Here is a 23,980-nt window from a genome sequence, read left to right on the forward strand (position 1 = left end):
TAACAAGGTACAGCCTTGTGATGAAGCTCAAGTATATTGCCAGGCAGCATGTTCCAGTTCAGAGTAAAGGACAATTTTCAGACAGAGCCATTTGGTTTCTGTGCTGACACTATTAATGCTGATGCTAATGCCAATAACACTTTTCATACAGTCGACACCTGTATGCTTGGAATAAGATAGAGAACACCATCTAGTTTCATTCTGGCTTGCAAATGAGTGCAGGTGGCAAAGCTATTTACTTGCTTACAGCACAAAATAGACTTCAAGTCCAAAGGAAAAGGCTCCATTATTTCATAGCCCCACTCCTGTCCCTTCCATGTATGCTCATTTAGGAAGACCCACACATTCCTTGCCAAAAAAAAAAGAAAATCCAAAGTGACTTTATACAATTACATAGATATTTTCAGGCCACAGAAATCAGAGGGCACTACATTGTATGGCATGACCACAGCACAGTTATTGAAGGCACTGCACTAAATGTCACAGAACCATCTGTGACAGCTCCAGCAGGGGGGTTGGACTCCATGATCTCCTTGGGTCACTTCCAACCCCTAATATGCTGTGATCCTGTGATCTTTACAGAAGCAGGAATCCTCCATAACAAATTAAATGCTAAAAGCAGGAACAAGACCTGATTTCTGGTTCAGACTCATATCTGACTGCACAAAGAGCACCTAACCCACTTTTTGTGATAGATCTCCTCAGCTATGTTTCTTTTAAAAACTCAAGTGAAGAATAGAGGTGGGAGGAAGTAGACATAGATGGATTCTGATGGGAAACTGATAACGCTTTGAGGGCTTCAAGGATGGTGAGCAGGAGATTTGCAGCACAGCCAAGAACCTGTGGGTCATGATAAGAATATGAAGAGCAAATAATTAGATAACAAAGAAAAAATACTTCTGGAGCCATAGGGAACTGAGTTTGCTGCAGCCCAGAAACTGATTGAATGAATTAAATGCAGGTTTTGAGGAAAAAGTGCATCTGCTTGGACACAGTGGACAAAGAAGGCATCCTATCCTGCCTCCATTTAAAGAAAAGAGACAAATTGCATTTAAGTACACATGAGTCTGAGAAAACAGTACTTCATGAAGCACTTTTAGATTTTTCAGGGAAAAATAATTAAAAAAAAAAAGCCCACACAAACCCAAGCTGTGTCCTCGGGAGGAAGAAAAAGCTGCAAATTAAATTAAGTGGAAGGAATGAAAAAATGTCAGAACTTCCCTTCACAGTGATTTGCAGTGAATGGTCCCTGACAATATACAAAACTATGATTAGTGAAAATTAAAATGCGTTTCTCAGCCCAGGTCATTTCCTTGAGCTTCATCTCAACCAACATTTTTGCAGCCACAATCAAATAGGCCTTTTATTTTATGATGCACAAAGAAAAACAAGACAAGCAGTCTAAATGTAACAGAAGACAGTTTTTGTCAATGAAGGAAGCAACTATGAACAGCAAGACTTCCACTAGGACAGACACAGTTCTACCCATCAACAACCACTTAACCTTGCCTTTGAAGCTGCCATGGTCAAAGAACACTTACGCCTCATCATACTGTGCAAGCAGCCACAAATGGAAGAAAAAAAGGTTTGGAGAGATCTCTGCAGTAAGACCCAGGAAAGCAAAAGACAGCAAAAAAGAAGAGACAGATAAAACTCAGTATGTTCCATCTTAGCTCTACAGGGCATAGTGGCAGCTACAAAGAAAGCCTCAAGGACGTATAGTGACAGTGGCAGATGCAGAAATCAAGCATATGCTGAGGGAATCATCACAATACTGTCACTCAGCAAAGACAGAGATGTCTGCCTCTCAAGAGCACTGAAGCAGAGACCCTGCCAGCCCTAAATCTTGAACATTACACAGTGCCTTTGCAAAAAAAAATCAAAACCAGGACAAAAATCTCACCTTCAAAGCAGGGTTTTGGAGGGCAGATTCTGCTCTTCAGACAGGAAAAACACCTGCACTGAACCACAGCACATCTCTCAGAATAAGAGTTCTTCCTCCTTGACTTTCATATAGTAAATAATATGCCTTGTTTGTTATTGTAGAGCTAGATGTCTTTAAAATATCCTAATTTCTAAATTGCAGCCATGATTTTTTTTCATGGCTTCCATATAATGAAGCCAAATTTCTAAAACATTGTTGAATAAAAACATTATTCTGATTTTTATTAATGTGTAATCTTAATTAGATTTTTCAATTACTTTTCTCCTGCCTTATAACATGCAGAACTCTGTTTATCTTGTTATATCTAAATTAGTAGCATCCCCAAGCAGGTGTTACATTTGGAAAGCAGCATTTTGTAAGCAATTAGAGAATTGTATGTAAATACATAATTTGTCTGAGGAAAAGAAAGCTCTTTGGTGTGATTAAGTACCATTTAAAAAATTTGTGTTAAGAAAAGATAAGCAACTTCCAAACCGGATGATTCAGGATTGGAAAACATGCTTCCCTGAAGGACCAGCCTAAGGAGCACACTGTGCATCAGTCTCTAATCATCTGGTGAAAGCTCGAGTCTGAGTATGCTGTCTCATTTCAAAATCTTCAGTCCCAAGAGAATTTGCTCTTGAGGACCTAATTAATTAGAACATGAGTATTTCCCCACTAGCTGCTTCTCAATAAGACTATGTATTTGTGGCACACAAACACACATGTTCTTGGGATAATCTCACTGGTTTGGGATGAAGAATGCAGTGATAAGAACCATAAGCAGACATGGAATGCACAAGTGAAGGTGGATAGACATGTCCCAATTTTTAGCTGAAACTCTACAGGTGCTAAAACTGAACCCATGTAGAGATATTTTTTTTTTCCAGCAAATTTTACCTGGAGTTTTGTCCTCTTATGGGATTAAAAACATCCTCAACTTGAGAATACCCAGAAAGGGAAGAGAGACACCCAGTATCCACCCATGGATTTATATTTTCATTTATATATCCAATGTCAAACTGCAGGAAATTCGTGGAGGATCTTGTAAAATTCCTGATATCCACAGCACTCGTGTGAGAGTGGAATTATCCCTATTTTACTAATGAAGAAACTATTGTTAAAGAGATAAAAGGACAAGCATTCTCTATGCCTGTTTTTGGGTGTCCACTGCTTTCCAGACTAAGGAAAACAGCTACCTTGATGGATCTCTCTTGCCAAATAGACACATTTTAACATGAAGCACAATGAGAAAGGAGTGCTTCTGCCACTAAATATTGTAACATCACAGGCTCTGTGGAGAATTGCCACTTAAATTAGACCCTGGAGGGCCCAAGTGGTTGAAACCACTTACCAAGAATCCTACACATAATAAGCAGTAAAAGCAGAATAGTCGATTATTTCCACCCCAGTTTTTATTGTCTACTAGGCACACTGGTGTACTTGTAACAATCTTCTTAATAGCAGAACTTGAGACTACCAACGGGGCTGAAGCTTCCCTCTCTCAAGTCGGAAATCTGTGAGGCTAGTGATTGCTACAGCTAGTGATAGTGACCACAGCACAGCCATCACAAAGCATGACTACAGCATGACCATAACTACAGTAGAGCGTAGCCTTTCATTAAAAGACTGCTTACCAAATCAACACAGCCTGCTCAGCCTAGGAAAACATTCTCCGAATCAATTTTATTTGTTTTCAGGGCATAAGATTTAGATCGCTTTTTCCCTTTTGTTTACCTGTCTTAGGTACAGATTGCCTCTCATAGGAAGAGCTGACATCCAAGAAGTGAGGTTTTCCTAGTGGAAAAGCATGAGCTATGATTTCAGATCCATTTAAAATATGACATTTCAGGATTAAAAGTTCAATACTTGGTATTTTCATTGCATTTTCATTAGAGTCTATGAGACAGAATAAATTAGTTGGGGTTGTACACTACTGCAGCTGAAGTGTCTTCAGTATCTGACTTCATTCTTCTGAACTTAGCTTAGGTGTCTTTACCACACCACGCTTTGCAATGCAAATATACTCTGATCTGATCACATAGAAGTTGTTCTGCAAAGATATTCTCCGACCTCAGTAACAACAGAAGCTGCACTTCTTTGCTAAGGGCAGAAATAAACCTTATGAGTGCTTCTGTGGCCACCTCACAAGAAAATAAAAATAATGCTGTAGTAACTTAGGAGCAAATTTGTAAACTTTCAAAAACCTCAGACATTCACACCCTCTCCCTGCCACCCATCACTTCAAACTTTCTGCATCTGAACTACAGCAATGCTTTGAAGAGTATATAATGATGCCATGAAAACATGCACTGGAAACTGTCATCTGCATGTATGTCAAGAAGTGGGGGAGATGCAAGGCTGAAGAACTGCCAGCTCTGAATCTTGTCTGGAAAATCTGCTCTCCCCTTTTACTTTGAAGCCCTGATTTTGCCTTGCCTTCACAGATTACAGTGTTGCACATGATGAATAGCATATAGCAAATTAATATTTAAGAATTCAGCACCGAGAGGTAATTACTCAGCTAGCACAGGCTCACATTATTGATGCTTGGCTCCTTAAGAGGTTTTTTTTGGAGTGCCTATAAACTAAATTAAGACATTTAAAACATTATAGTAATACACATCATTAGTTTTCCTGATCTGAATATTTTAGCAACTGTTTATGTTATGCAGCATGAAGAGCTGCTTCTTGCAAGCTATTTCTCAGAAAAGCTTGGATTTGATTAGCTGTTTGTAAATTTCTGATAAGAGAGAAAGTGTCCTCCATGTTGCTAAAATGGGTTGCAGGTAAAAGTACAACGGGCCTCCTTCACAGCCTCTAAAAAACATACACTGAAACATAACTCTCCAAAGCTCTGTTTTTCCAATCACCATAGTGCCCAACTCCACTTCTTTCCAGTTCTTTTGACAGCATCATAGAATCTCTGTGGGATCTGTTGCATGCAGCAAAGTAGAAGACACAGTCCTGAATTCGGAACATCTTAGCTCTTAATCCTAGTCAAAGACAGATTTGCCAAGTTGCAGCACCTGAGGACACCCAGAGTTTATCTTTCTGGGCAAGAATAGAAGAAACTCATTACCATACTTCAGCTGATAGAGGAAACTCAGTAGTATGGTCTAGCATAAGACTTCAGACTTGTTTTTCACTTGGTTTTTAGAGACACAAAAGTATGGATAAGGGTTTGAGGGTTCCAGGAAGCAAGAATGGAGTCTTGTTAGACTGGAAATATCTACGACACATTCAGTAGCCTCTGTCCCACATGACATAAGATTAAGCACCACAGTCAAACATTATTGCTTCTCTGACATAAAAAGAATCGTTTATAATGATAACACGTATCATTGTAGAAAAAATAAACTGTCCTAAAAGTCTTGATTTTGTCTTCCATCCTTCTCCCTCACAAAGACCTAAATAGCATCACAAATTCCAAGTCCTTCTTCTAAGCCAAAGAGTTCTGATCTGTTGGGGTTTTTTTTCATCCATGACATAATAGCTCCAAAAATAGCAGAGGCCAAAATAGAGAAACAGTGTCACATAAAGACATTCAGGAATACAGAACTTTAAAGTGTGTCAAGCACACAGGATAAATCTCTGAAGAACTTGCACAGTACAAGAGGCTTGCACCCATTTTTGTGGAAGGCCACTGACAACTAGAAAAATGTTTGGATTTCTCTGCATGTACCATTGTATGTTGAACCAAAACCACACAGGCACTGGTCATAGTTAGTTGAACAAGAGAATTAGGATTCTGAGGGCCTCATGTAGAGTGGTCTTGGGTTACAGCCAGGTAAATTTGGAATCACATTTGGGTTAATGCCACAGGGCAAGAGGACTGCACAAAAATAATTATGCCAACAGTATTTTGCACTGTTAAGCAACAAAGACATGATTTTAAATGTATAATGTCCATTCATTTGTAATTGATCCAAATGGGATCTCATTGTTCATAAAATGGGCTTGGAGAAGGGCCTGACAAATTGTCAGCTTTGTGCTGTACCTACATATGTTCCACAGCATACAGGGGTATAATCTTAAATTAATGCATTTTATAACTCAGGCAAAATTCATCTAGTTCTGTGGTGTAGAACTGGATGGTTGCACTTGGCAAGCATTTGTAAGCATTTAAGGCCTCTCTTTATAGGCAAAATAACAAGACTCATCAATCCCGTATTGTGCTCTTACTGAAAACAACAAAACAACAAAAATGCTGGAATAGGAAACAACCATTTGTGAAGTAACCTTCCATTTAAAAAAAAAGGCTTTAAACAGCCTTGTTAAATTTTACCTGAATAGCTGTGCAACCAATAATTCAGTACAACTCTCTATATCAGCTATTAGTCCTCACTCAAGGCTATCAGTTTACCAAGAGCTGGTTTATTCTGTCTCCTGAGGTTTAACTGAGGAAGTTTTTGTTGTCATGGTAGTTTCATAATTATAAGTTACGATCAAGAGGGAAACTACTACTAATAAAAAAAAAAAAAAAAAAGCCACCTACGCTTGACACTGGTGCTCAAACGAAAAGGTAAAAGACCTGTGCATCCGTTTGGTGTTAAAAGGTTTGCTGGAGACAACCGGCAGGTTCAGCAGGGAGAAGCGCAGGGGCTGCAGGACAGACTGGTGTATAACAGAGCCATCTACTGGAAAGCTGCTGCTGGCTGCTCCTCTCCACATCCCTCACCTGCCTGCAGCCTCCTCAGAATTAACCCTGCCGTATTTGCAACCATCAATTACTTGCTGTCCTTCGTGCAGCAAGGTATAGATGAATGGTACACCTCTGGTTTTAGCTGCCACCTATCTAGTACGGGAAAGAGTAAGAAATAGGCTGTGTTTCCAGAGAAATGAGGTCCCCTATCGTTTGTGAGCTTGTGGTTCCTTAGGTACATACCCTGCCGTTGGCCACACTTCAGTGAAGTTTAAGAAAAAGACGCCAACACAGGATTTGTTGTGTTGCAAAACTGTCTCTTCTTTCTACAGGGAAATGGAAAAGTTTATCTTGCTTTTACAATGCACTAAAACATTTTTTACAATGGTTTGATTCAACGGTGCTGAGAATCATTCTTCCAGCTTGGTTGTAAGTACTGAGTAATCTCAGCTGCTTTTTTTTCCTTCTGTCTTTTTATTTCCTTTTTTCTTTTCTTTTTGTTTAGTTTCTCCTCTTTTCTATTCAGATGAGAGCTTTGTCTGAGTACCAGAGGATATTTGGTCCCCATCAACTATCACATTTCCTGTAGTAATTTTAAACTACTAGGTCTTAAATTGAGAGAGTTATGGTCAGCCACCATTTTAAAGATAGAGTTGCATTTGCCTCTGTCTTAATCGAGGTGCTAGCTAAGTGAACTGCATGCCTAAAATGAAAGTAATTGGTTTTCATGCCCTGCAAAATGACTTGGGCAGTCACTAAATGAACAAATGCTCTTTAATTTACTTTAATAATACTTCTTACATTTATATTTGAAGGAAAGAAAATGTCACTCCAGTCTTCAAAAAGGGCAAGAAGGAGAGGACCTGGGTAACTACGGATTGGTTAGCCTCACCTCTATGCCTGGAAAGGTGACAGAGCAACTTACCGTCAGTGCTGTCTCTAGGCATATCAAGGAGCAGGAGGTTTGCATCGATACAAACAGAAAAGCAGATGTTTCTATAGATGAAATGAAGCTGTTCACTAGGAAGCTGTTCTCTGGGCCCCACACTGACCATATGGACTTCATGGGAGAGCACAAATCCAAAAGCCAAACCGGCATGAGCACAGAGACTGAACTGGTAATCCTGTTTTACAGCTCAAATGACACCAAAACAAAGGAGCACATACTATCAGTGAAAAGCTAATCTTTGTTTGAAGACGCATTTTCAGAACAGTGTCAGTATCACATTGGAATTGTACATACAAATCTCCTGGCAGCTATCAACTGCCTGGGAAAGGTGCTCATCAATTAGCTGTTTAATTTGCTTATTTCCTCTTGAATGTGACCTTTTTGAGTCGGCAGAGAAACACTATCTTACCAAACCTATACATGTGATTTTCTGATTGAGGACTGTAGGCAGTACAGCCTTGCTATCAGATTTGCTCGTACATCTTTGCCACTGAGCAGCCATGAGACTGTGGCAGTCAAACAGGTTGGAAACAAAGAGAATCAGGGTGAAATCTTAATTGAAGGACTGGAGCAAATTCTTCTGTGATGGGAGCCTACGATGTGAGAAGTGGTAGGTGTTCCCTCACAGCATTCGGAAAGGGGAGTTACACTGCTGAGCAGGGCTGACTATCAAGTTTAAAGGAATAGTAGCTATAGGTTGCTGTCTTCCCTCCACTGAAGGCATGCTTTCCCTCTGCCTTTTTGTCTTTCCCAAGCTTGCTGTTCCCACAGATGATGGAGTCAGAGAAAAACCGTCAAACTTCCTAAAATAAAAATTCTTTCTTTCCACCAAATCATTTCATCTTCAAAAGAGCATCCTCACTTCATGGAAGATTTTTCTTAGAAGTATTGAACAAGCATTTAAAACAAAAAAAACATCTTTTTTTTTCCCTTCCCTTAAATCCTGAGATCATGATAAGCTTGTAATTAACCACAGTTTGTAGGGGATTTGGGAAACTATTATGCTGTGCTATAAGGACACACTCTTTATCAAGGCTTGAGCACGGTCTAATTAATAGAGATCGCATGCAGCCTATTAATTAACTCAACATGGTAATCAAACACCCAGAAATACTGCTTAACTAACCTCTGGTGTACCCAAGGGCAGTGCATTCACTGAAGATGTGGCATGTCCTGTTGCTGCATGGAATACAACAGTGTTACCTCCGAGGGTGGGGTACTTGGGGGTTAATTTGACAGAAATCACACAATAGCAAAGAATGTCTCTTTACTTGAATTTAAGTGCCCATGTAAAATCCTGAATTAGCCTTAATGGAACATTAAAGATTTCCTGGGCAGCAACCTCTGCCTACTTGTCTTCTTGCTCTAATTATTCCCCACCATCTCCCCATCCTTCTGTCATGCCCTTGCAGCAGGGATTAGGGCAGTTCCCCAGTGATTCATGTCACAGCTTCATAAACAACTGGTGCTACTAAATGGGCAGCATGGAAAGTTAGAGAGACGGGGCTGTTCATGACAGCACTCGGCATTTTTTTCTGTTGGAGTCTAAAATTTAGACACCTGTTTAGAACACTTCTGATAATAGGTAATACAGATATTTCCAGAAGCTATTTTAGCTTAAAAAACTTATCTTAGGATGATCATCTTTAGAGAGGCTTAACTCTTTCCACTGGACTGCAGAGAGAGCCTATATTCCTAAATTAGACCAGATTTGCCTTATACATGGGAAAATTAAATGATAAAATTCCCATTGGAGTACATAAGTGTAACTCAATAGTGGCCATCTAGTAATTGAGAGGAGCTATTGTTATCTTCATGGAAATTACAGAAAGAATCCATTCTATATTAATATTTAGGTCATCAGTTTGTTGCCACACCCCCTGAATCTCCCTTGCCCCCTTGGCAGATTGCTGTAAATCATAACTTAAAGAAAGCCAACGCATTCCTGTTGTATAGGATCCCTTACACACGATGAAGGGCACCAGAAAGACAGAAGAAAACAGAAATAAATGAGCTAATGAAAAAAGTTATTTCTAATGCACTTTTCCTGCCCTGATTCAATGTACTTATATTACTAAGTAAATCAAATAGTAATAAAGCATTGTTCTCTGACATGAAATCACCATGCTGTAATTCTGCTTCTAATCATTTGTGGTGCTAGGAGACAGTGAATGCTATCTTTGCAGGCTCTGATCTCATTCAGCCTCATGGAATTTTTATACCAGAGGGAAATACTACCTTTATCTGTTTGACTTTCAGCATAACCCAGGTCAAAATATGTCACTTGGTAACTCCTATATCTTGATCGTATTTTGTGGCAGGACAGATTTTTAGAAAGATAATAAAATAAAATAATGAAAACTCTTCTATAGCTCTCTGCAAATCATCCCAATGCTTGGTCACTTGCTTTGTGATTTTAGCACCTGAAGTCTGACCTGAATTGCTGCTGGCTCCAGGTGTCTGCCACTGGGTCTCATCCTAGCTTCAGAAGCGAAGTTATTATTTTTTGGCTCAGAGTCAACATAGGTCAGATACTCTTCCACTGACCTACAGGGCATGATCTGCAGTTTGTGTAAGTCACTACAATTTAAGCAAAGTTAACTGGATCTTATCCTGATTTTGCTTGTTAAAGAAATATCTGCTGTGCCTCATACAAGATGTTCCCTCACAAAGATTTTAATCAAAGTACATCAAAAGCTTCATTTCCATCAGATTAATACCTTGAGTTTTCCCCATCAGATTCCTGTATTCTAAACCTTTTCAGAAAGGAAGCAGTGATAGATTGACCTTAGGCTGCATCCAGGTACCCAACCGGCCACATTCTCACTGCCTGCCTCAACGGCAAGCAGAGGAGAAAATAATGACCTCGGGCTGAATCCAAATGCCCACCCAGCCACACTCTCACTCTCTGCCTCAAGGAGATGGGGAGGAGAAAATAAAGGTGGAAAACTCATTGATCATAGTAAAGACACAGAGATCACTTACCAGTTACTGTTACAAGCTAAAGAGAACTGACTTAAGGAAAACTAATTTACTGCCAATAAAAATAGACATGGATGGGGAGAACAAGACAAAAGCAAAAAAACCATACCTTTCACCTCTCTTATCCCCAGGGTCCACCTGTCTCCTCTCCCGGCTCCTTTGCCTTCTCTTCTGGAGCAGCACAAAGTGGAACAAAGAAGACAGGTTATGGTCAGCACCTAATGGCTCCTCTCCACAGCTCCGTCCTCTTTGTGCTTCTCCTCTGCTCCAGCATGAGTCCTCTCCGGGGGCTGCAGCTTCCTTCAGGCCAGACCCACCTGATCTTGTGTGGGGTCCTCCAGAGGCTGCCAGGAGTCCCTGCTCCAGCACCTGGAACCCTTCCTCTTCCTCTTCCTCCTCAGCCTCTGAGCCCACAGTGTTCTCCCACAGTTTTCCTCCTCAATTCCCAGCAGCGTTTTCCCCTTTCTGAAATGCACCTCCACAGAGGCACCACCAGGCACTGATGGGCTCAGCTGCGCACTGTGGTGGTGCACCTGCGGAACCGGCTGGAACCGCCTGGAGCCGCCCAGCACCAGCTGCGCCCAGCACCCGCTGCGCCCAGCACGAGGCGGCCCTCCTCTCCTCACAGAGCGCCTGCACACCTGCACACCACCAGCACAGCAGGAAGCGAAGGCAAAGAGACTTAGCTCCCAAACGCTGGCAAGGTACTCCTCTGCCAGCTCCTCAGCTCTGCCATTAGCAAGGCAGTACAACCTGCCCCGGCCTGCTTCTCCACTCTGTCACACAAGAGCCTTCTCCACTGACAGGTTACACTGAGCAGTTGGGTACATGCAATGTCCTCCACACACCCAGTTAATTCACTGCTATTATGCAGCACTCAGGGGAGAGATGTAGCCTAAATGATGAGCCTAGGTCTTGTAATATTGAAGATAGATGCTGGACAACACAGCAGCCACCACACAACCCTGACTGTCTGCTGAAATCAGCCCTTTGCCCCACACATGCCAGCAGACAGTTCCCTGCCAAACTCATGTGTGCCCAGGTGGCCAAGAGAGCCAGTGGCATCCTGGCCTCATCAGGAATGGTGTGGTCAGCAGGAGCAGGGAGGTCATTCTGCCCCTGTACTCTGCACTGGTCAGACCACACCTTGAGTGCTGTGTTCAGTTCTGGGCCCCCCAGTTTAGGAGGGACATTGAGATGCTTGAGTGTGTCCAGAGAAGGGCGATGAGGCTGGGGAGAGGCCTTGAGCACAGCCCTACGAGGAGAGGCTGAGGGAGCTGGGATTGGTTAGCCTGGAGAAGAGGAGGCTCAGGGCAGACTTTATTGCTGTCTACAACTACCTGAGGGGTGGTTGTGGCCAGGAGGAGGTTGCTCTCTTCTCTCAGGTGGCCAGCGCCAGAACGAGAGGACACAGCCTCAGGCTGCGCCAGGGGAGATTTAGGCTGGAGGTGAGGAGAAAGTTCTTCACTGAGAGAGTCATTGGACTCTGGAATGGGCTGCCCGGGGAGGTGGTGGAGTCGCCGTCCCTGGAGCTGTTCAAGGCAGGATTGGACGTGGCACTTGGTGCCATGGTCTAGCCTTGAGCTCTGTGGTAAAGGGTTGGACTTGATGATCTGTGAGGTCTCTTCCAACCTTGATGATACTGTGATACTGTGAGACCCCAGAGGAACTGGAAGCTTCCCCCGAGCGCTGATTCAGAGCTCCCATCTGCCAGCTATTGCTGAAACAGTTTGGGAGACGTTTAATATGTACAACACCGATTTTGTATAGCGATAATTGTTTTTAATCAGAATGTTGTGCAGTACTAAGTCAAACACATTACAGAAGCCTAAATATATTATGTCAACACAGCGACTTTAAATTAAGCAGAGCTAGGCCCAGCTCAAAAGCTCCACGGAAAACCACGATTCATTAAGAAGGAATGTTGATTTAGTAGCAACTATCTCGCCCCAGAAGAATTGTTATCCTAATAGTTCTTGGGATGGATCTGCTGGGAAGGAAAAAAAAGAGGTTAAGGAAGTGCAGCCCCTCTATTCACTATGTGATGTGAGGTACAGTAGGAGATATAGCAGCATTTTATGTGCATGATAGCTACATTCTGTCCTGATGCTGTCAGGGCTGTCTTTTCAATGGCAGCGATAAACATCATCTGCAGTAATCAAACATCAAGGCACCTTTCCTATGTGTACTCATATTATTGAGGGAGAAAGACAAGCTCAAAAGCTAGCCAAGAGTTAATTTTTCAGATGTACTGCTTTTTTAGAACACTACTCACAGAAACGTTTCACAGAGACAATAATGGATTCATTTGTCAAAGGTCCTGATCAATGGAGGTAGTGTCAGAGCACCAGAGACTTTACCAGCTTAAAAAGAGATGGTCACCAAGCTGCTGCCTTTACCTCTTCCTCTTGTTGATAAGCAACAGGACCAGAGGAAACGGTTCCAAGCTGTTTAGAATGGATATTGGGAAATATTTCTTCACTGACAGGGTTCTCAAACATTGGAATGGTCTGCCTAGGGCTGTGGTGGAGTTACCATGCCTGGGGGTGTTAATCCCTCAGTGCTGGCTTGAGGATTGGACTGGATGATCTTTGAGGTCTCTTCCAAGCAGACAGCACCAGAACGAGAGGACACAGCCTCAAGCTGCGCCAGGGGAAATTTAGGCTTGAGGTGGGGAGAAAGTTCTTCACTGAGAGAGTCATTGGACACTGGAATGGGCTGGAGGTGTTCAAGGCAGGATTGGACGTGGCACTTGGTGCCATGGTCTAGCCTTGAGCTCTGTGGTAAAGGGTTGGACTTGACAATCTTTGAGGTCTCTTCCAACCTTAGTGATACTGTGATATTCTGTGATTCTGTTCCCCTGACATGAAACAGATCCCTGATTATACATTTCTGTGCCACTTATTTGAAAACAATTCAGATAGGACATTAAAAGTTGTAGATACCGTTCAGCATGCAGAGAACAGATAAGGGGTAATGAAAAGGGGACACGGCATGAGTAAACAGGCTTCTGTCTCCAGACATGTCCTCTTTACAAAGCCTTTTGTGGTCTCTTCGGGTAAAAAGTGAGGAAAAGGAAAGAAAAGCATTCTCTTCAGCTGGCAGGGGGGAATCAGGAACAAATTGTCTTTAAGCACCACTCTAAGTGAATTAAAGAAACTAACTAACCTTAGTGATTGCTTTGGAAGAAACAGAATCCTTCAGTATTTTACAGCTCCTTTAATTCTAAATGTAGAAGAAGTCTGCTTTTCCCCAGTTTCATCCTGTTCACTCTTTAGACCCAAACTGTAACAATGCTGCGTTTTAGCCCCCATCTCCATGCCTGCACGAGTCTGAAGCATTCATAGTCCATCACAATACGAGCATATTAAATATATCATTTTGATTCCTAAGCATTTTTAAAGCTTTATATTTTCCCCTTTATAAAACCAATCCAAACCCTCCCCCCCAGCAAAATATACAATGTCTTTTTCAGCAAAATAGAATAATGGGCATATTCAGACCACATAAATAATGGAAATGAACAAAGGAAACATGTAAAATGGCAGCTTAAAAGCAATTTCCAGGTATTATTATGTTATACTTTCATAAAATAACATTTCTTTTGGGTTGTGAAGCTGAAGCCTAATGATACAGGTGTTTGAAAGAAATAGACCCACTAATGGAAAATTGTGTAGCTCGGCTCTAGAACAGATTTTTTTTTTACCTGTGATTAGCACTAATTTATCAGAGCCAGCACCTCAGTGGGCAAGAACATTCCCTAACCTTTCTCATACTTCCCACAGAGAACCTGATGATCCAAAAAGTAACAATAAATTCCATGGCATCTTTCATATAGTGCTCTCTTTTCCACATGCTCAAGGTGCCATTGCCCCTACCATAACAGCACTGGGCAGTGAAGGGCAAGAGCATACTTTAGCAAAATAGGCACGCATGGAGAGACAATCAGTGGCTGCTACTTAAAGCTAACATTGCAGAAATTAACTTCCTTTAAGCCCAAGAAAATGTCTCCTTGAATAGTAATTTGCAACAAGATCATTCAACATCATTATGGTTATGGTACATTTTCACTGAACTGGCTGTATTTTTAAAGGAAAAAAATCAGAGGTTCCAAACAGTGTGAAAGGAGCAGGCTCTTCATCACATTTACTGCCTGCAGAGGGAATCTTAATGGTTGGACTCAACAATCTTAAGATCAAACCAAAACAATCTATGAATCTGTGCATGAAAGGGAGAGAAAAGAGAGTATATATTCCACAGAGCTGCTCTCCAAACCACTCCTGGGTAGTGAAAGGCTCAGTTTTAGCAAGCCAGTGGGTCCTACCTGCTGTACCACAGCTAACCTTTCAGAGAAGACTGTGGTTCATCGGGCAGGGACTGCTGTGAACACACAAACCACGTTTCTCTCTGTGTCAGACCTTCCAGATCAGCAAGCCAAAGTAGAGACTGCATTTACCTATTGTGTGACAACTGTTCAATATGCAAATCTGGAGCTGTTAAGGCTACTCACCATCATGTTCTCCCCATCCTCTCTGATCTTTTACAGTCTCTTTCTCTCATAGGCTCGTATTTTTGGACACAACCCAAGGTGCACTGTGTGTTGAGGCTTGTGCTATTTTGAACAGTGAAGTAGAACCACCCACCACCCTAGCTAAAATTCAGATTAATTAGAACCCCTCCAGTCTCTTCTTTCTGATGATTAAAGGCTAGAAGTAGCCTGTCGAGATGACACCTGTCAGCATGAGTTATGGAAACACATTAACCACATATTTAGTGGGGGCTGGTTTGTTTTTTAACTAAAGGAATCATTCTTTTTAATTCAAGCAGTTTTATGTGCCACCAACATAATTCTTCAGCATATGAAATTATTGCAAAGCTATAACCCATTTTGAAAAAGGAAGACAGCAAGGCCAAATTAAACTGGCAGATTTGGAAATTTAAATTCAGAGGCACTACACTTAGGTTAAAGAAAAAAAAACTTAATTCTGTTTTAAAGGCTCATTTTCCACAAAAGGCTGAGCTCTTTAAGTTAAAGTGAATAAATACCTAATGAGCCATTAGAGTCTATAAGACTGTATGGCCTCCAGGCAGTGGTACCTGGCTTCAGCCAATTATAGTTCCATAAGATAAGATGAAGACATCAGGTTGTTATTGGAATATATAAAGGTTGAAGACATTGTTAATAAGTCACTACAGGATGTGATAAAAATTGTTTAAACTGTTTAAAAACTCTCAATGTGTTTTGTTAGACACATTTTTACTGCCAGCTCTTTCCCCCCTATGAAGTCTAATCCTTTCTTTGCACAGCCTTGAGAACTACACTCTGCAGTATTGCATTAATACCAAGAGGTGATTTGTTTCTACATTTCCATGTTTTTAGCACATACTCTAGAGGTTATGAAATATTAATGGCAGCAATTCCTCAACCATGGCATAGAGAAGGAAGGAAAAGGAATAAGGAAATACCATTTAAAAAACAAACAAACAAACAACAAAATTCAACCGAAACAACCCAAAGCAGCCATCCAAGAGAGGAGTTATAAATAGTGAAAGTTATATTTGCTTTTAAGCAATACCCATCTTAGGGAAATTATTCATACATAACTCCTATATATCTGCTCTTAAATTTTTCCAAGCTGAAGAACTCAGCCTATTCATAATTAGAATTTACTACTGCTGCATCTGTTTATTAATCTTTAATTATTTTCCCCCATAGAGCTAAGCATATAAGATTGGATTATACAATTCACATACATAACAAGAAGCATGAAAAATCACCCTGAACACACAGGCACCAGTCCTGCAAAGATTTGTGGATATGCATATTTTTTTCCCCACTGGTTTGCCACAGGGAGCTTTAATTTGTCCTCTCACTAATTCAGCCTTAAGACCTATATTCTTCAAGTACTTATTTGCCTTGTTTTAAACTCTTCAGTAGCAGTAAGCCTGCCAAAAGATAGGCCTAGCTAGACTTTTGACTTTAAGAGTGATCATAATATTTTGGCACTTTCGATATTCTCTCTGAGCCTGCTGCTCTGGATCAGACTGTTTTCTCTTGGCTTTATTTGGAAGTCTTTGGGGGCAGACACTATCTTTTTTTATTGTGTGTCTATACAACACTTAAGCAATAGCATCCTGATCTCTCTCCAGGGTTCCTTGCTGTTACCAGTTTAACTAACTGATATTAAGGTAGGGTGCCAGGGGGGCTGTTAATGGGACAATTCGCAGAGCCCAAGGTTAAGCATATGAATAAATACATACAGAATAAGAGGCTGCCTGATGGAGGCTGAAACATTTCATTTGTTAAAGTCACAAAAGCTTTTAACATGAGAGAAATACCTCAATACAATTTTCTTTATGACTCACTCTCCCATGACTTAAGTATCAGTTATTTAAAAAATTGTGATTCGTTCCTAAGAACTACCACATAAAAACCATAGACCACAGTATATTTTTACAAGCACATTATAAACCTCCCAGACTGATCAAGGTTTCTGACAGACACATTTACACATTTTCATTCCCCTACTTTCTCACATAAATGTACTGAAGGTTAAAAGCACACAACATTGCTAGCAGAGCTTTATTTCCCAGCAGCATAACTCGCATAAAGACTTATGTCCATGCCCTCAACTGGGAGGGCAGGAGCAGAGCTTCAGGCCAGTGCTCCTGAATTATCACCTATGACTAATTCAGTTTCCCACTATCATAGTTCTGTTTTGTCTCAAAGTCACCAAAGAGGAAAAATCTCTCCACTAAGTTACAAGAGCAGATTCTGAGCTTGAGTCAGCCAGAGTAATTCAAGTGACATCAACAGAAATAAGACATGTTATGTCATGTTAGGGGCCAGTCTGGGGGTCCTCAGCACAGTTGTTTCATCAAGTCATATAACTCTGCTTCAGTGCTGCAGCATGAAATCTTACTATTTCCCATGCATGTCTTCCTTATCACTTCTGCAAAAGGTGCCTAACTCTACATTTACTCAAGCTTGCAAAATCTGGACTATCACAGCACAATAGAAATTCCAGGTCCCTCTGAGACAGAAAAGTTCTACTGTTCAGAACTGCATGTTGCCAAGGAATATATGTATATTGATGCCACTGGTGGGAATTTAATGGAGCACTTCAGGAAGCATGCAGTTCTCCATGGCTGTGCAAATGAAGGCCTTGATAGCACATCCTTGGGAAATACAGTGCCAATATTCACCCTATAAGATGGCTTCATTGATTTGAATCTCCTGATTTTATACCCCTCTCATTAATATCTCGTGAACTGAGTCCCTTACTTCACAGTGGGTTTTATTGCCACCGCAGGCTTTCCCTTAATGTCAGCTCACCAGGCTTGAATTTGCTATAGACCCCAAAAAAAAAACCAAAAGGAGGAGGAAAGAAGACATAAAGTAACACAACAAAGCAGATAAGGAAAGTGATTGCGTGAAAAACATACTCTGAAGTACAGCAATTATATCCCAGATAATAGAGAGAGGCTGAAATTTGGGGCATTTGACAACTTTCAAATGACTTTAGCATGAACCCTGCCTTTTTGTGTGTTAAAGATTGCTCACAGCTGCAAATTAAATATTTCAGGTCTTATGGATAATGGAGATCCAACACCTTAATGGTGCTCAGAGTCATGACTATATAATGCAATCTCCTTTTTATTAAAGGAGATGATTTTCTTCTTTCTTGATTATATTTTGTGTTTAGTTCTTTGCCTTCTATTTACTGTTACCATTGTATTTCATAAGCATACTCTTAGCTAGAGGCCAAAAACATAATTTAAAACCTCTTTTGAACAGCTCTGTGCTTGTTGGCCTAAGACATACTGGTTTATATGTCCCAGAGTATATTAAATATGTATAGGTGGCGAGAAAAAAAGTCTGTCTTGGGTTTGGAAGCAAATACTGGTAGGATATGTAAAATTTTTAAGATGATTCCAAGTATTTTTGATAATTTAAAGGATAGATTACCCATAGGTCAGATGCAAGAGCAAGTAAGATTTTGTTATGATTGTTTTTAAAAGGGTCTATTCTTTACTTAGAAGAAGTAGGATAACATAAGTGGCATTTAATAACAATACAGTAAAATGCATTCTTAATTTTCCCAAAGAAAAGCTAGACAGTTTGTTTGTTTGTCTGCAGCTGTGAGAAGAAATTCAGAAGACTGCAAATGTCACCATAATCTCATATAGTGTAAACTACAACTGCACTGCAATTTACCACCATCAACAGAATGTCATGTGAGAACTACCTGGAAAGCCAAACTGAGTTGGCTAGGCAAAAACCTTCCCATCTGGAATGGAAGCCAAAGGAAAATAGATAGCTAACTACCCCTACTAACCACTATGCTGCAGATAAAGACCTCAAATTCCCATGCTTACACTGTTACTCTTCTTGGATGAGGCACTGCTTTGGCGCAATCCACTGGGCCTCTAATAAACCACATAGACCTAGAATACCAGAGTAAAAATCCTTTGTGTTTTGTCAGTCTCAGGCTTTAGTAGATTAATCCACACTTCACCAAGCTGCCTCACTTTTAGCTTAACAACGATTTGAAGTTACATAGCAGCTTTCATCCCAGGATCGCAGTGTACTATCAAACAGCATTCATGTGAGTGAGAACAGAATGTTACCCATTTTGCAGAGGAGCCAAAAGAGATCAAATTACTTCTGAAAAATCACTCAGCAAATATTAGCCAGAAAGAACTGAGAAAATAAACACCCCCACACCAACCCTTGCCTGTAAGCCAAAGAACTCAGCAGTCATCACTCCTGGAACTGCATTTCACTGCTTAATATGTCCATGAAATGGGAAGCTCCTGTTTGCTGGATGAAATGCCCAAGCAGCAATTTGGTGTTTATAGTGATGCTGTAGAACTAAGCCTTTAAGAATACCATGGGCAGAAAGGTCTTCAATTATTTGCAGCATAATCAGGAGCACCTGTCCTCAAATCCATTACTGCTGTCAAACAAGCAGCTGTAAGTTTTCAAAGACCCAAAGGAACAGAAAAGAAAATGACAACAGATTTAATCTCTTCAGATCTAAAGAGATACTGAAAAGACTTCTGAAGCAAACATTTTGATGTGTTATTTCCATTTGTCTTTTTTTCCCCTCCTTCTTTTAAGAGAGAGCTCTCAAAGGATAATTCAGATTGCTTGAAACCCTGTTTTCTTTAACATATATAAAAATTGGCCACTGTGTTTTGGTGTTTACCAGACCAGTCAACAGGTAAGCCCAGATCTCGGCAGCAAGGTGGAATGGCTTGGGTGCCTTGCAGCAGATAAAGTCCAGTGAGGTGTTACCTGTGCCACTGACACAGAGCACAAAAGATCAGTCTTGCATGGCAGTGTCACATCAGCCTTGAGTGAGGATGAATTGTGTTCTGTGACTTCATTATTCACCTGGAGGCGCTCCCTGAGAGCTAAGGACAGGGTAGCCTGCATTGTCATTCTGTCCTTCCAACCTTCTGTTCAGGTGGACACAGACTATCTGCACAAATGAGGTTCCAGCAACTAGGATCTTCATGGTGCAGATTTAAGATTCTCTAATCTCCATTCTCCTGCCAGCAATTAATGAGACTTTTCACTTTACAAAAAATACTTGACCTACAGACCAACAAGCCAGCACTAGAGTTTCACACCATCTACACTTGCAAGTGTCTCTTCTTCTAACTAGCGGACTAATGAAGAAACACAGTGTGACCAGCAGGACCAAGTCATTCTGCCCCTGTACTCAGCTCTGGTTAGGCCACACCTTGAGTACTGTGTCCAATTTTGAGCCCCTCAATCTAAGAAAGATGTTGAGGTTCTTGAACATGTCTAGAGAAGGCCAACAAGGCTGGTGAGGAGACTGGAGAACAAGCCCTACAAGAAGTGGCTGAGGGAGCTGGGGTTGGTCAGCCTGGAGAAGAGGAGGCTCAGGGGAAACCTCATTGCTGTCTACAACTACCTGAAAGGAGGTTGTAGCCAGGCAGGGGGGTGATCTCTTCCCAGGCACCCAGTGACTGAACAAGAGGATGCAGTCTCAAACTGCACCAGGGCAGGTTTAGGTTGAACATTAGGAAGAAATTCTTCACAGAAAGAGTGATTTGCATTGGAATGGACTGCCCGGGGAGGTGGTGGAGTCACCATCCCTGGAGGTGTTTAAAAGGAGACTGGATGAGGCACTTAGTGCCACGGTTTAGTTAATTAGAAGGGTTAGGTGATAGGTTGGACTCGATGATCCTAGAGGTCTTTTCCAACCTGGTTGATTCTGTGAAATGAGAGTCACAAAGATATAGCTGAGGATATTCTTTTGTCCTTGGATTTGCTAAATTTGCTCAGATATGACAAAAGAATCTGCCCATTCAGCCATTTTTTTTCCAAATCTGTTTTAAGTTGAACCATCTCAGAAAGAGAAAATAACACCATCATTTAACTTAGAACCCACCAAATACAATCCACTTAGAGCTGTGCAATGTTACACACGCTTTAAATAGATTAAACATTCTGAACACTCCTCTTTGGGAGTTAAACGTTACAGCCATTTTACAAAAGGCACATTGAGACACACAGGGATTAAGACTTACAAGATGCTGATTTCTGTGCCTCAGCTGGTCTGCTTTTTGGGGACACCAGAAAACCACCTCTCTTCTGACAGCAATTTAAGTTCTAGTCTCTCTCTGCTTTTGCTTTACAACCTGCTTGTTAAACTGGACATCTACAACTGGTTACTGGTAACTGAAGTTAATCCAGGATGGAAGTGGGGGACTGATTTGGCTCCTCAAATAGTATTACAAAAAGGTCTGGGAAGCACTCTGAATTTAAAATAAATAAGACAAGGAGAAAAATTAATACACTTAAATTAAACATGGCAACAACAAATAAAAGAACAGGCAATTTGTTACATGCTCTGGATTCTGGAGGAAAGCATTAAACCCATTATTCCTTATTATTGCTCCAGGAAAGAAACTCACAGTCAAGGCAAAAAATGAAGTTAGCAATGATTTTTCACTCACGTACCATTCTCCAGGGAAGAGTTATAAAAGAAAGAAAAGTGTTGCCTGGAAGAAGAGAGAGAGCAAGGATTATCTGTGTTTATATATTTATTGAGACACTTGCACCCACACTTATGCAGCTGCAGAAAAAAATTAAACAGCATTTTTTCACTGTCCAAAATTTTGTCCTACTACATTAATGAACTCTTAAGAAGTAATAACCCAACACAAGTGTTATGGCTGAAAGTGCAGCAAGCAACAAGAGTATGCAGTATGATGTAATCTCTTTTCAAAATCTGAACTTCTGTCACAGTATCACAGTATCAACAAGGTTGGAAGAGACCTCATAGATCATCGAGTCCAACCCTTCACCACAGAGCTCAAGGCTAGACCATGGCACCAAGTGCCACGTCCAATCCTGCCTTGAACTGCTCCAGGGACGGTGACTCCACCACCTCCCCGGGCAGCCCATTCCAGTGTCCAATGACTCTCTCAGTGAAGAACTTTCTCCTCACCTCGAGCCGAAATTTCCCCTGGCACAGCCTGAGGCTGTGTCCTCTCGTTCTGGCGCTGGCCACCTGAGAGAAGAGAGCAACCTTCTCCTGGCCACAACCACCCCTCAGGTAGATGTAGACAGCAATAAGGTCACCCCTGAGCCTCCTCTTCTCCAGGCTAACCAATCCCAGCTCCCTCAGCCTCTCCTCGTAGGGCTGTGCTCAAGGCCTCTCCCCAGCCTCGTCGCCCTTCTCTGGACACACTCAAGCATCTCAATGTCCCTCCTAAACTGGGGGGCCCAGAACTGAACACAGTACTCAAGGTGTGGTCTAACCAGTGCAGAGTACAGGGGCAGAATGACCTCCCTGCTCCTGCTGGCCACACCATTCCTGATGCAGGCCAGGATGCCGCTGGCTCTCTTGGTCACCTGGGCACACTGCTGGCTCATGTTCAGGTGGATATCGACCAGCACCCCCATCATCTTGAGCCAGGTGTTCACATCTGGGTTAATTCCTGGAGTGATTGTGCATGCTCTGTGTGTGACTTTCTCTTCCCAGGAATTTATTGTTCCCATGCATGGCTTAAGGAAAATATTCATGTAACCTGATCCTGTGTTGCTTGTATCTTATCTGGGGGAAGCTGAACACCAAGGCTTTTGAAACATCTGCTAGTTCACAGAGGACCTGTAACACTAACTCCTGGTATTTCTATATAATATGTATGGAACAGGCTGAAGTCTCCAAGAAAAGCAAGCAGATGGGAAGACAGATAGCAGTTGAAGAGGTGTGCCATAATTAGAACATGAGAAGTTTTCAGACACAGAGTGGTAGGGGAGGGAGTTCAATTAGAAAAGATTACAAAGTATTGATTTTAAAAGTAGTTTAGGAGTATTACAGATTAGGAAGTCAAGAATTATGGCAGCATTGGGGGTGACAGTATGTGTTGGATCAAAGGCAATATAACATGAAATAAAGCATCATACAAAACAGTAGATAGAGAAATGCACATAATAAGTAAGTAAAGGAAAGGCAAGTGGAAATACAGAAAGAACATGTGGAGTAGAAATACAGAAAAGAAAGACCATGTGGAGCAAGGACACTATGCAGAGAGCAGAAGAGCTAAAAACCCAGCAGAAGCCAGTGCAAAATGAGGTTGCCATTTAATAAGTTTGCACCAGCTGTTCAGTGGAGGGTGGAGGGATTATGTTTGCTATTTTGTAAGCTCAACTGGCAAATCAAACCTTAGACTCTTTGGGTATGTTTGTCCATAGCAAACAAGAACAGTAGTAGAACTCTTGCAGAGGCACTGAAAATGAGCAAAAAATCTGTTTTTCCCTTCTGAAGGTGGTTTAAAAAGACATGGATGAGAGAGGGCTTGGCACATACCAGCCTAGAAGCCTCTCAGTTTGCCAGAAGCCGAATCTTATACTTGGTGGCAGATTTTGCAAAGGATGTGACACACAAACAAGAGCTCTTGCTTGAGTACACATTGACTGTGCCTCTACTGTTTGTCTCATCTGATCATCTCCCCTATGCAGAGTCAAGGGAGGCAGACTTGCATTGCCTGTGTTGTAATGGTAGGCTGTGAGCTCGCTCAGATCTGAAACTGAACACAAGGGTCCAGGCTGGGTACCCAAGTTAGCTCATCACCAAAGTTTCTGAGCCTCGACCAATCATATCATTAATATCCCTGAATGGTTTCCAGTGGATCTAGCTCACATTTGCCCAGCTTGAGGCACAGACAATAGATGCTGGATTTGTCTGATATGTGACAGAATACTGATACAACCTGTACTCCTAATTCATCAGGCTGTACCAGTAATTGAGTCAAAAACAGAACCACTCACAGGCTTAAGAATCAGCATACACTTACAGAGCTTGTTGCACTGGAGGTGATAAAACAGACTCTGAAAGACTCCTTGACAGTGTGTTTAGTCTCACCTAGACCTCTTTCAGGGGTTTGTTTGGGAAATACCTTGTGTTGAATTATTGATCATATAAATAAACAGAGA

At 41.4% G+C, this 23,980-nt stretch overlaps 1 long non-coding RNA gene across 1 annotated transcript; it reads right to left on the bottom strand.

The window, feature by feature from the left end:
• Positions 1–753: 753 nt before the first annotated feature.
• LOC135184199 (uncharacterized) lies at positions 754–10,955 on the bottom strand. Its single transcript, XR_010305900.1, has 3 exons — positions 10,818–10,955; positions 10,610–10,671; positions 754–840 (listed from the first exon to the last, which is right to left on the bottom strand). It is a non-coding gene; the product is annotated as an uncharacterized LOC135184199 (long non-coding RNA).
• Positions 10,956–23,980: the final 13,025 nt, after the last annotated feature.

The sequence above is a fragment of the Pogoniulus pusillus genome, chromosome 20 (genome assembly GCF_015220805.1).
Source record: "Pogoniulus pusillus isolate bPogPus1 chromosome 20, bPogPus1.pri, whole genome shotgun sequence".
Lineage (NCBI taxonomy): Eukaryota > Metazoa > Chordata > Aves > Piciformes > Lybiidae > Pogoniulus > Pogoniulus pusillus.